The sequence below is a fragment of the Mustela erminea genome, chromosome 4, assembly GCF_009829155.1.
Source record: "Mustela erminea isolate mMusErm1 chromosome 4, mMusErm1.Pri, whole genome shotgun sequence".
Taxonomy (NCBI): domain Eukaryota; kingdom Metazoa; phylum Chordata; class Mammalia; order Carnivora; family Mustelidae; genus Mustela; species Mustela erminea.
The window spans coordinates 32,334,766-32,345,332 of record NC_045617.1 but is presented as its reverse complement, the minus strand read 5'-3'; the positions used below and the strand labels follow the sequence as shown (position 1 = coordinate 32,345,332).

Here is a 10,567-nt window from a genome sequence, read left to right as displayed (position 1 = left end):
GATAAATTCCTAGAAACACACAATCTTCTAAGACTGAATCATGAGAAAATCAAAAAGGAAATCTGAATAGACCAATTTAAGAAGACTGATCAGTAATCAAAAACCTACCCTAATTTAAACAGTAGTCTAGGACCAGACAGCTTCACTGGGTAATTCTACCAAACATTCCAAGATGTAATAGCTGTCCTTCTCAAACTCTTCTAAAAAACTGAAGAGGAGGGAATGCTTCCAAATTCAACTGTACAAGGTCAGCATTTAGGAAGGAAGGAAAAGAAAGAAAGGGAGAGAGGGAAAAAGAGGGAGGGAGGGAAGAAAGGAGGAAGGGGGGAAGGAAGGGAATTGCAGGTCAATATCCCTAATGAACATAAAGCAAAAATCCTCAACACAATGTTAAGAAACTGATTATTCAATAATACATTAAAAGGACCATACAGCATGATCAAGAGGGATTTATGCCAGGGATACAAGGATTGTTCAATATCGGCAAATTAATTTTTGTGATATACCACATTGACAAAATTAAAGTTAAAATTTATATGATCATCTCGGGTGCCTGGATGGCTCAGTGGGTTAAGCCTTTGCCTTCGGCTCAGGTCATGATATCAGGGTCTGGGATCGAGCCCTGCATCAGGCTCTCTGCTCAGCAGGGAGCCTGCTTCCTCCTCTCTCTCTGCCTGCTACTCTGCCTACTTGTGATCTCCGTCTGTCAAATAAATAAATAAAATCTTTTAAAAAAAGAAAAAGAAGATGCCTAAAAAGCACTTGACAAAATTCAGCAATGATGCATGATAAAAACAGTCAACACTTGAGTACCGAAGAACATAATCAACAACAAATAAAGGCCACATATGACAAGCTCACAGCTAACATCATATTCAATGGAACAAGAGATCAGCAACAAAACATGGATGCCCACTCTTGCCACTTTTATTCAGCATAGTACTGGAAGTTCTATCCCTCTCAATTAGTGAAGAAAAAAAGAAACAAAAGTCATCCAAACTTGAAAGGAAATAATAAAACTGTCACTATTTGCAGATGCCATGATACTATATATAGAAAACAAACTTTTGGCAATTACAAATAAATTCAGTAAACCTACAAGATACAAAATCAATACACATAGATCCTTTGTGTTTCCAAACACTAATAACAAACTATCAGAAAGAGAAATTAAGAAAACAACCTCATTCACAATTGCATCAAAAAGAATAACATATCTTGGAATAAATTTAACCGATGAGGTGAAAGATCAACATGCAGAAAACTGAGACATTAATGAAAAAAATTAAAGAAGACACAAATAAAAAGAAACATTTTGTTCTCAGGAACTGAAAAAACTAATATTGTTAAAATGTCCAGACTACCCAAAGCAATATACAGATTCAATGCAATTCTACCAAGGTTCCAATGGCATTTTTCAGAGAACTAGAACAACAACTCTAAAATTTGTAAGAACCACAAAAAATTCTGAATAGCCAAAGTAATCTTCAGGAAGAACAACAAAGCTGGAAATATCTCGCTCCCTGATCTCAAACTATACTACAAAGTTTTAGTAATCAAAACAGTATGGTATTGCATTAAAAATGGATAAATAAATCAATGGAACAGAATAAGGGGCCCAGAAATAAGCCTGTCAATTCATTAATGACAAGAATATATAATGGAAAAAGACACTTGCTTCAATAAATGGTGCTGGAAAAACCAGATGGCTTCAAGCAAAAGAATGAAATTAGACCACTATATTATACCATGCCCCAAAATTAACTCAAAATGAATTGAAGACTTGAATGTAAGATGTGAAATTATAAAATGCCTGTAAGAAAACATAGGCAATAAATTTCAGTTTTGATGTTGAATTTTTGGATCTGACTCCAAAACCAAAGGCAATGAAAGAAAAAAAAGGTGGTGGTTGGGGGCGGGGGGACAACATCAAACAAAAACTTCTACACAGCAAACAAAACCATCAACAAAATGAAAAGGCAACCTACTGAATGGATAAAATATTTGCAAATCAGATATCCAATAAAGGGTTAATATCCAAACTATGTAAAGACCTTAAACAACTCAATAGCAAAAATGGAAAAACCCAATTTGGGAAAAAAAATGGGTAGAGGGTCTAAACAGACATTTTTCTAAAGACATACAGCTAGCCAACAAACACATGAAAAGGTGTTCAGCATCAATAATTATCAGGGAAATGCAAATCAAAACCACAGTGAGATATCACGCAAACCTGTCAGAAGAGCTATTATCAAAAAGACAAGCAATAACAAGTGTTGGAGAAGATGTGGAGGAAAGGGGACCCTAGGACACTGTTGGTGGGGATGTAAATAGGTGCTGCCACTATAGAAAACGTTGTAGAGTTTCCTCCAAAAATTATAAGCAGATCCACCATATGATCCAGCTATATCACTTCTGGGTATTTATCTGAAGAAAGCAAAAATTCTAATTCAAACCACCAGTGTGTTCATGGCAACATTATTTATAATAGCCAAGATGTGGAATTAACCTATGTGTCCATCAGTGGATGAATCAATAAAGAAAATGTATATATGCAATGAAATACTAGTCAGCAATAAAAAAAAGAAGCGAACCTTGCCATTTGCAGCCACATGGATGAATCTTACAGTATAATGCCAAGGGAAATAAGTCAGACAAAGACAAATACCTTAAGATTTTACTTATATGTGAAATCTAAAATAAAAGACACAGGAACAAACAAAAGAAAACTCATAGATACTGAGAAGAGATTGGTGGTTATCAGAGGGGAAAGGGCTTAGGTGGTAGGTAAAAAGAGTAAAAGGGGTAAAATTGTATAGTGTTGGATGGTAACTAAATTTATTGAAGTGATCACTTCATAGTATGTGCAAGTATCAAATTATTAGGTTGCACATCTGAAACAAATTTAATGTTATATATCAATTTGACCTCAATTTCAAAAAGTAATAATAATACAGAATTATTATCTTTAATCACTATGTTATAGCACAGGTCCTAATCATTACATAGCATCCCATGAGCATGGAAGAATAAGTTGTGAAGAACTTAGTATGCCCGACAATAGAGTTGGAACTTGATAGAGTATGATCATCAGAGGTTCAAAGCAGAGAAATAACACAATCAGAATTTGATTATGGAAATGTTACCATAGTGTCAGCCTAAAGAATGAGTTGGATACCAAGAAAACTGGAGGCAGGTAGACCCATTTTGTCGCAAAACCACAGGCAAGAGATGGTGAGGATTTTAGTCATTATGATAGGTCCGCACAGGAAGAAAGAACAAAAAGATATTTGAAGGCAGCATCAACAGGATTGGGTGACCCTGGGAACTCAAGGTAGAGAGTGAGATGGAGATCAGAGTGGGGAAGACACAGTTCCTATCCTGAGCAGGAGGAGAGATGGTGAATCCCTTGGTCAAGCATTAACCAACACGAAAATGTGAGAAAAGGAAGTTTGATTTGGATGTTAGTAGGTTCACTTTGGGATTTTTTTTTTAATTTTTTTTAAGATTTTATTTATTTGACAGAGAGAGAGAGATCACAAGTAGGCAGAGAGTCAGGCAGAGAGAGAGGAGGAAGCAGGTTCCCCACCGAGCAGAGAGCGCAATGCGGGGCTCTATCCCAGGACCCCGAGAACATGACCCAAGCCAAAGGCAGCAGCTCAATCCACTGAGCCACCCAGGTGCCCCCACTTTGGTATATTTTGAGTTTAAGTTATTACAAGAAAAACAGCTCAGGTGTTGAGAAGAGGTAAAGCATGAAGATATAAATTTGCTTGTCATTGTCATGGCCACAGTTGAAGTCAAGGAAGTTAGTGAACCTAGCAGTGATGCTAAATTTCATGCAGAGAGGGAAGAAGAGATTGCCCAGGATGTAACCCTTGACTATAAGAGCTGACAGGAGGAAGAAAAGTCCACAAAAGAGGGAAGAAAGGAAAGCAAAAGGGGAATAAATGAGAAAAATTTAGAATCTGACCACCTTAAATTTCCAAAACATAATCTTATTCTTGATGAAGATTTGGATTAAAATTTCCTCATATTTCATTTTCCCTTCCATTAATTTGATTATTTTTTGTAGCTGAATAGTAACTACATTATTTGTAAATAAACAGGAAGATCTTCTAGGCAACAAATTCTCCATCAAAGTCAATAATTTCTTAAACTTATAAACTTCAGGAAAAACCCAAAAGCATGAAGAAAAACCTCTCAAAAAACATTTTTATGTAGAAAAAGTTTTGACGTTTTCCACCCTTGTTTTTCCATGAGAACAAGTTCAGATCATTTAACAAATAGGTAAATATTTTTTAGTGAAAACTGCTGCCTGGGAAGCAGACACTCACAACAATTTTCAGCTTGCAACTTGTCTCCACAAATTAAAAGAGAAATGAATGTTTGCATTACAGAAAAATCACTGATAATCATCAAAAGTCATATTTTTCTAATAAAAATGACTTTTTTAAGAAATACTTGTTCAAAAACAGGAACATGAATCTATTTGTATGAGAAATTTTTCCATATGTAACACTGTTTCAAGATAAGCAGGACTTGGGGCGCCCAGGTGGCTCAGTGGGTTGTGCATCCATCTCTTGATCTCAGTGCAGGTCTTGACCTTAGAGTTCTGAGATCAAGACCCACACTGTGTACCATGCTGGATGTGGAGCCCACTTCAGGGGAAAAAAAAAAAAAAAAGTAGGAGTTATATTTAGTATCCAAGCATTTGCCTTCTGGACAAGAATACCTGAGTCCAGAAATAACCAGAGCAGGTGACACCAATGAGTCTCACATCCAGCACCAGCTAACTTGATCCTAAATGCATAATAGTAGCCAAAAAGTCAGAACCATGAACCACGAATGCAGTTCCATTGGCTATCTTACCTCTGTCTTCGGTTGTTTCTTCTTCCCCTAGTTAGATTTCAATGAAAACCAAAACTATAGGCAATACAAATATTATAAGAGGTATCATTTTGTACTTGCTTGGGTAGGATAATAAAATTTAGGAAGCATACATTATCCATATGTGGGTGCAAATGTCCCTCACATTATGTATTCAATATATTTCTTCAAAGTGTTTTGCAAATAAATTGTGCTAAATGAGCTAATAATTTAAGTACCTGTTATTTAAAGAAATATGATGTTTCTATAAAGAATAGCATTTTCTAATAAAATAACCATTTCTTAGGTTTGCTTATGGATGTAGATGTGAATCCCTTCCTAGGTGAACCAATCCTCAGTTTAGATTTTCAGCTGACTTCCATTTTCAAACATCTGCCTTAAAGTAGAGCATGAGTGCAGCCACACTGCCAATACCATCAAATCAAACCAGTAAATAGTTTTTGCAGCCACAGCAGGACGTAATGACTCCTGTAACATGATCTGATTAAAGGACCACAGGCTGCTGTGTGGAGAACGGTGCGCAGGGGAATCGAAGGAAAGCCCAGTTAGGAGTCTCTGGCACTGGTCTGGAAAAGACGATGATGGCCCAAACTGGGAAATGAAGAAAATCGGGCTGATTAGAAATATTTTTTGTAGTCAACTAGACATGTTAATGGGTTGGATATTGGAAAGCAAAGCATTGAGTGGAGAATAACCATGAATAGAGGGCTGCTTCCTGAAATGGGGAAAACTGGATCCAAGCTGATCCGGAGCAAGGGTTCGTTATTGGCCAAAAGTCTGAGATGCTTACCAGATATCCAAGTGGATGTTGATTCTGTCCTGCATGAAGTACTGGTGACAATGTGTACCTGGGAGGTTGCACAGAGTACAAGGAACGTGTTGCTATCCCCTAGCGACTGACTAACACACAGAGGGGGCTTAATAGCAGTAGCTATTTTTACTATTATTAGAAATACCCAGAAAGTAGGTAATGTTATCAGAACTAGAGGTTGTGAGAGTCAGTTATTGATTCAAATTCTGGAATAATAGGCACAGCTTAAGTTTAAGGCAACAGACCTCTTCGAACACCTACCAGAACCCAGGGCTTGTGCTGTGTATGAGGAGTAGTTATATAAAAATGACAGAGAAAGAGAGAGAGAGAGAGTTCCTCCTTTCCTGGAGATCAGCACAAACTGTGGAGGAGAACGGAATGCCCCAGCGGCAGAAATTAGAGAAGATAAAAAAGAGGCTTCAATTCAGCAAGTCCTTTGTAGAACATGCAAGAAGGAAGTAGAACCAATGGAGGAAGCTGAGAAGGGCAAGGCAGGAGAGAACCAGGATAACATGATATGGATAAGCTCAAGCTCCTTGCCATCCCAGCAGGAGTATGTTTCAACAGTGTAGAGTTGATGGACAGCATCACCTAGAAAGAAATTTCAAGGTGAATCACAGCTAAGAAAATGTCAGAAGGCCACAGGTGACTTTTGTTACTTGTAGATCCATTGAAAAGACCAGAATCTAGATGGCCAAAGACTAATGAGAAAGCAGTTAGGAAGTGGCGTCCTCTGGGATGGACGACGACGCATCGCAGCAGAAGACTGACAGGGTAAAAGGCAAGAAGGAAATGAGCGCCGCTCACGTCGAGGACCCTAGGATTTGGGACTGCAGGCCATCGAGGACAGAGATGAAAGATTTTCATCGCACTCTCCAAAGAGATAAAGTAAAAATTGAACAAAAGTCTGGCCCCAAAGCAACTAGAAGAAATAGCGACTGTTACCTAACTTCTTCTCCAGTGCTTCATTTTATTTGCATAGGTGATAGAGTACGAAGATCTATAGACAGATGAGGGAGGGAGACATGCGTGTATGTACAGACATACATACCCACACTGAAGGACCTCTGTTTATCTATTTTTTTCACTGTGTGATAAAATTGGACCAGTGTTGCACAAATTCACGGTTATAGTTTCAAAAAGAACACCGTATTTCATGTTCTCATACTTGAGTTTCTTTTCCTAATCATATATTGTAACGTGTTATTGTGAATTCAACAGAGAGCCACAGAATGCTGGTTCTCTATCCTGGTTTCAGTATTAACTGATATGTGTCTCCAGACAAATAACTAGACCTTTCTAAGCTTCTGTTTTCCTACTTTAAAAAGATGGTTGGAAATCTCCTTCTCCTTAGGAAAAAAAAAAGGTGGGGGGGGGGGGTGACTGCCTCCGCCTCAGGTCACACTATGTAGATGAAGGGCCATTTCAAGCCTCTAAAAATTAAGGAAAGCTCTAATTTGAAAATTCAGGAAACCTGATAATGCCAGGTGTTAGCGATGGCTATAAAGGCAGACATGGCCAGTGTGATAGCTGAATTCACTGCTGGCGGTGCTGGGTGAGATCACTATAAGAAAAGACTGGAAAAAAAGATGAACCAATACAGGTCAATGAATAGAAGGGCATACAGGTGTGCTCTCCATGTCACAAACTCCAGGTAGATGTTTTTATTATTCAACTTTTTTTTTTTAAGATTTCCTTTATTTATTTGACACAAAGAGAGAGCACAAGTAGGGGGAGCTGGAGGCAGAGGAAGAAGCAGGCTCCCTCTGAGCAAGCAGCCCCATGCGGGACTTGATCTCAGGACCCTGGGACTATGACCTGAGCCGAAGGCAGACCCTTAACTGACTGAGACACCCAGGCACCCCTGATGTTTCTATTATTCAAATGGGGAATGTGTTCAACTAACTGAGTCTCAGTTTCAATTTAACATGCACAACTGATTCATAAAAGTGTGTAAAGACATGACCATTTTCAGCTAAAGATACATCTCTAGATACAGATAGCTAGGTGACAGGTAGATAAGACTCCTATTATTTTTGATGGCCACATCCAGGACATTGACAAAGAAGGAGTCAGTTGGGTGTTTACTGTGCCAGGTGTTGTTCTGAATACTTTCTGTGTATCGATTCAGGGTTCACAACACGCACATCAGGTGAGCAGTATTACAATCTCTGTCGTACAGATAAGAAAGCTGAATAGAGAGAGTTGAGTAACTTATCCAAGATTATACAGCAAATAACAGGCAGCCTCAGAATTTGAACCCAGACGGTTTGGTTCCTCTTCGTTTACCTTACCATCACTCTATACTCTCTGCTACAAATACTGATTAACACTCAGTGTATTCTAAGCTTTGTCCTAAGCACTGAGAACACAACAATGAACCAGGCAGGTAGAGCCCTATGCCCTCAAGGATTTCATGAAATAGTGGGAGATATAGATGAATAAGCAATTAAAATACAGTATTTTACGTACTAGCCTAGAGGAGCTATAGTGTGCACAAGTCAGATATTTATGGAGGGAGAGGGAATTCCAGAGATGAATCCCTTGAAGCAGAAAACAAAAACTGGAAAGATGAGTAGGAGGTCACGGCGAGAAATAAAGCTGGAGGTGAGAAGGTAAAGAGGAGGGTGAAAGAGAGACAATTCCCAAAGGGAAGAGAGTGCATGGCGCATGTGCCGAACCGCAAAGGACTGGAAGCATCCTCACGCCCCCAGCCCTCTGCCCCCACAGTTCTCCCCCATCCTTCTCCCTGGCCTTGCGCCCTGCCCTCTGCGTGGGGCGGCCCCTGCGTAGGGTATTTCTCAACCCCGCATGGGGTGGGGCAGCGACGCAGGCCTGGGGCTTCCAGGTCGGTCGGGGTCCTCTTCCCAGCCTCAGAGAGGAGGGAGGAGATACCTGTGGCGTGCGAAGACCCCCAGGCAGGCTAAAACTGGCCCGGATCATCTGTGGGGTCCAGCCCCGGTCCCCATCTTTAGGGACGACCACGAGGGCTGGAAGGATTCTACCTGCTGCAATCTCTCCTCCAACCTCTACTTCTGATGTGGCCACAAGGTGCCTAAAAAGCCTGCGAAGCCCCGGCCACCGGCAATTTGTGGGTGGCGGTCGCCATGAGCCCAATTGTGGACTATGTGCTGCGGCTGCAGAACACGGCCCTGCGCCAGGGCTGGTGGGGCAGGGACGTACGGGGAGACTTCGCCAAGGACCTGGGCCCTAGCGTGATGCACAGCTAGCCCTACTGGCAGCCCAGTCTCCAGCCGCGGCCCAGTCCCCAGCTTCCGCCCAGTGAGGGCCTCAGAATAAAGTTTCTGCTAGGGAACCTTAAAATGGGGGCAGCAGGAGCAGCCCAGGCCGGGCAGGGTCTGGGCATGGCGGGGAAGACTTGCTTCCTGCTCCACTCCTGCCCTCTGAGAGGACTTTGTGGCCCTTCTGTCCCTCCTAGGAGAGCAGAGGAGGAGCCTTCCCTGGGGGGAACCAGTAGGCCCTCACCCCCTCCACTGAGCACAAAGTCTGCCCCTTCTACTTCCCATAGGGTACCCCAGACCCTGGGGGACTGTTCAGTGTGAGTCACAGGGCCTCACCTCAAGGGCAGCTGTCTGCCTCCTACTGCCCATCTACCCTCCCAATGTGGTAATGCCCTTGGCTCCACCACCACCCATATCCTATCCCCAGCGTCCACCTTCAACCAGCCCAGCCTACTTGGGGGTGACTTCTGAAACCCATGACCCCCCTTCCCAGGGCTGCTCTGGGATCTAGATGCCCTATTTCAATAAGAGCCTCTGTGATGTGTGGGTCAGCCCCTCCTCAGACCCAGCTGCCTCCACCCCAGACCGGCTACTCTCTGCCACAGCCTGGGAAGCTCCCAGGGCAGGTGCTGCTTTCCAAGTCTACCCCTTCCCACCACTACTATCTTGTTGGGGAACCAATGCCAGGAGGACCAAGAAGTGTCTGTAGCCACAGCAGCCTTGGAAGTCCAGGCACCCACAGTGCTGAGAATCCATGGTGTTACTGGTCTACCCCATAAAGGGCCGTGGCCCTCCAGGTACCGCCCTGGCCCTGACAGTCAGTCATGCCTCTCCCACCCACAGAGGCAAGACTGGAAAGACTGGGGCCTCTCTTGGAGTAGCCCCTTCCTGATCCCACTGTCTGTGGCCTTTCCTGTCTATTTACCCTGCTTTCCATCTGTCCATCACCATGTGTCACTTCCCCTCCCTGGCTTTAAGAAAGGCACTTCTGAAGTTGGAGGAAAGAGAGACAAGGGCAGGAGGGAAAATCAGAGCTATGGACTGGAGCCAGATCACACAGAGACACTCATCTCTAAAACTTCGGATTCTGCCTTTAACCAAGGAGCCATTAAACGGTATTAGAAGTTTCTTGATCATATTTAAAATGTGTAAAGATTGTTCTAGCTGCTGTGTGGAGCCTGGCTAGCAAGAAGACAAGAGTGCCGTAGCAAGACCAGTTAACTACCACAGCTATGTGGGTGAAAAGTAACAGATGCCCGATCTAAGGGCAGGGCAGTGAGCAAAATGAGAGTAGGACAAATTTCAGAGTTATTTAGGGAAGAGGATGTGGGGGAGGGGAGAGTGGGGAAAGAGTGGTCAAAGTTGATGGCTAAATTTCTGGTTTGTCAAGTGGTCTTCTTCTAGTAAGGCATGGCAGCCTGGGATAGGATTGGAGGAGGCAACGAGCTAGATTGAGCGGGGGCTGGGCTCCGCAAGTGTGCGGGGCAGGGGGCAAGGGGATAAAATAGGCAAGAGAATTGTTAAAGGGATAGAATACAAAGTGAAGTAGGGAAAAAAAGAGAGAAGTCAGAATGTAAGGAGTTCAAGGAACTGGAGTTCTTATCTGGCTGCAGAAGAAATGCAG

General features: G+C 42.2%; 1 pseudogene; it reads left to right on the top strand.

Annotated features, from left to right (window-relative positions):
- The first annotated feature begins 8,512 nt into the window (after positions 1 to 8,512).
- LOC116589310 lies at positions 8,513 to 9,652 on the top strand (annotated as a pseudogene).
- Positions 9,653 to 10,567: the final 915 nt, after the last annotated feature.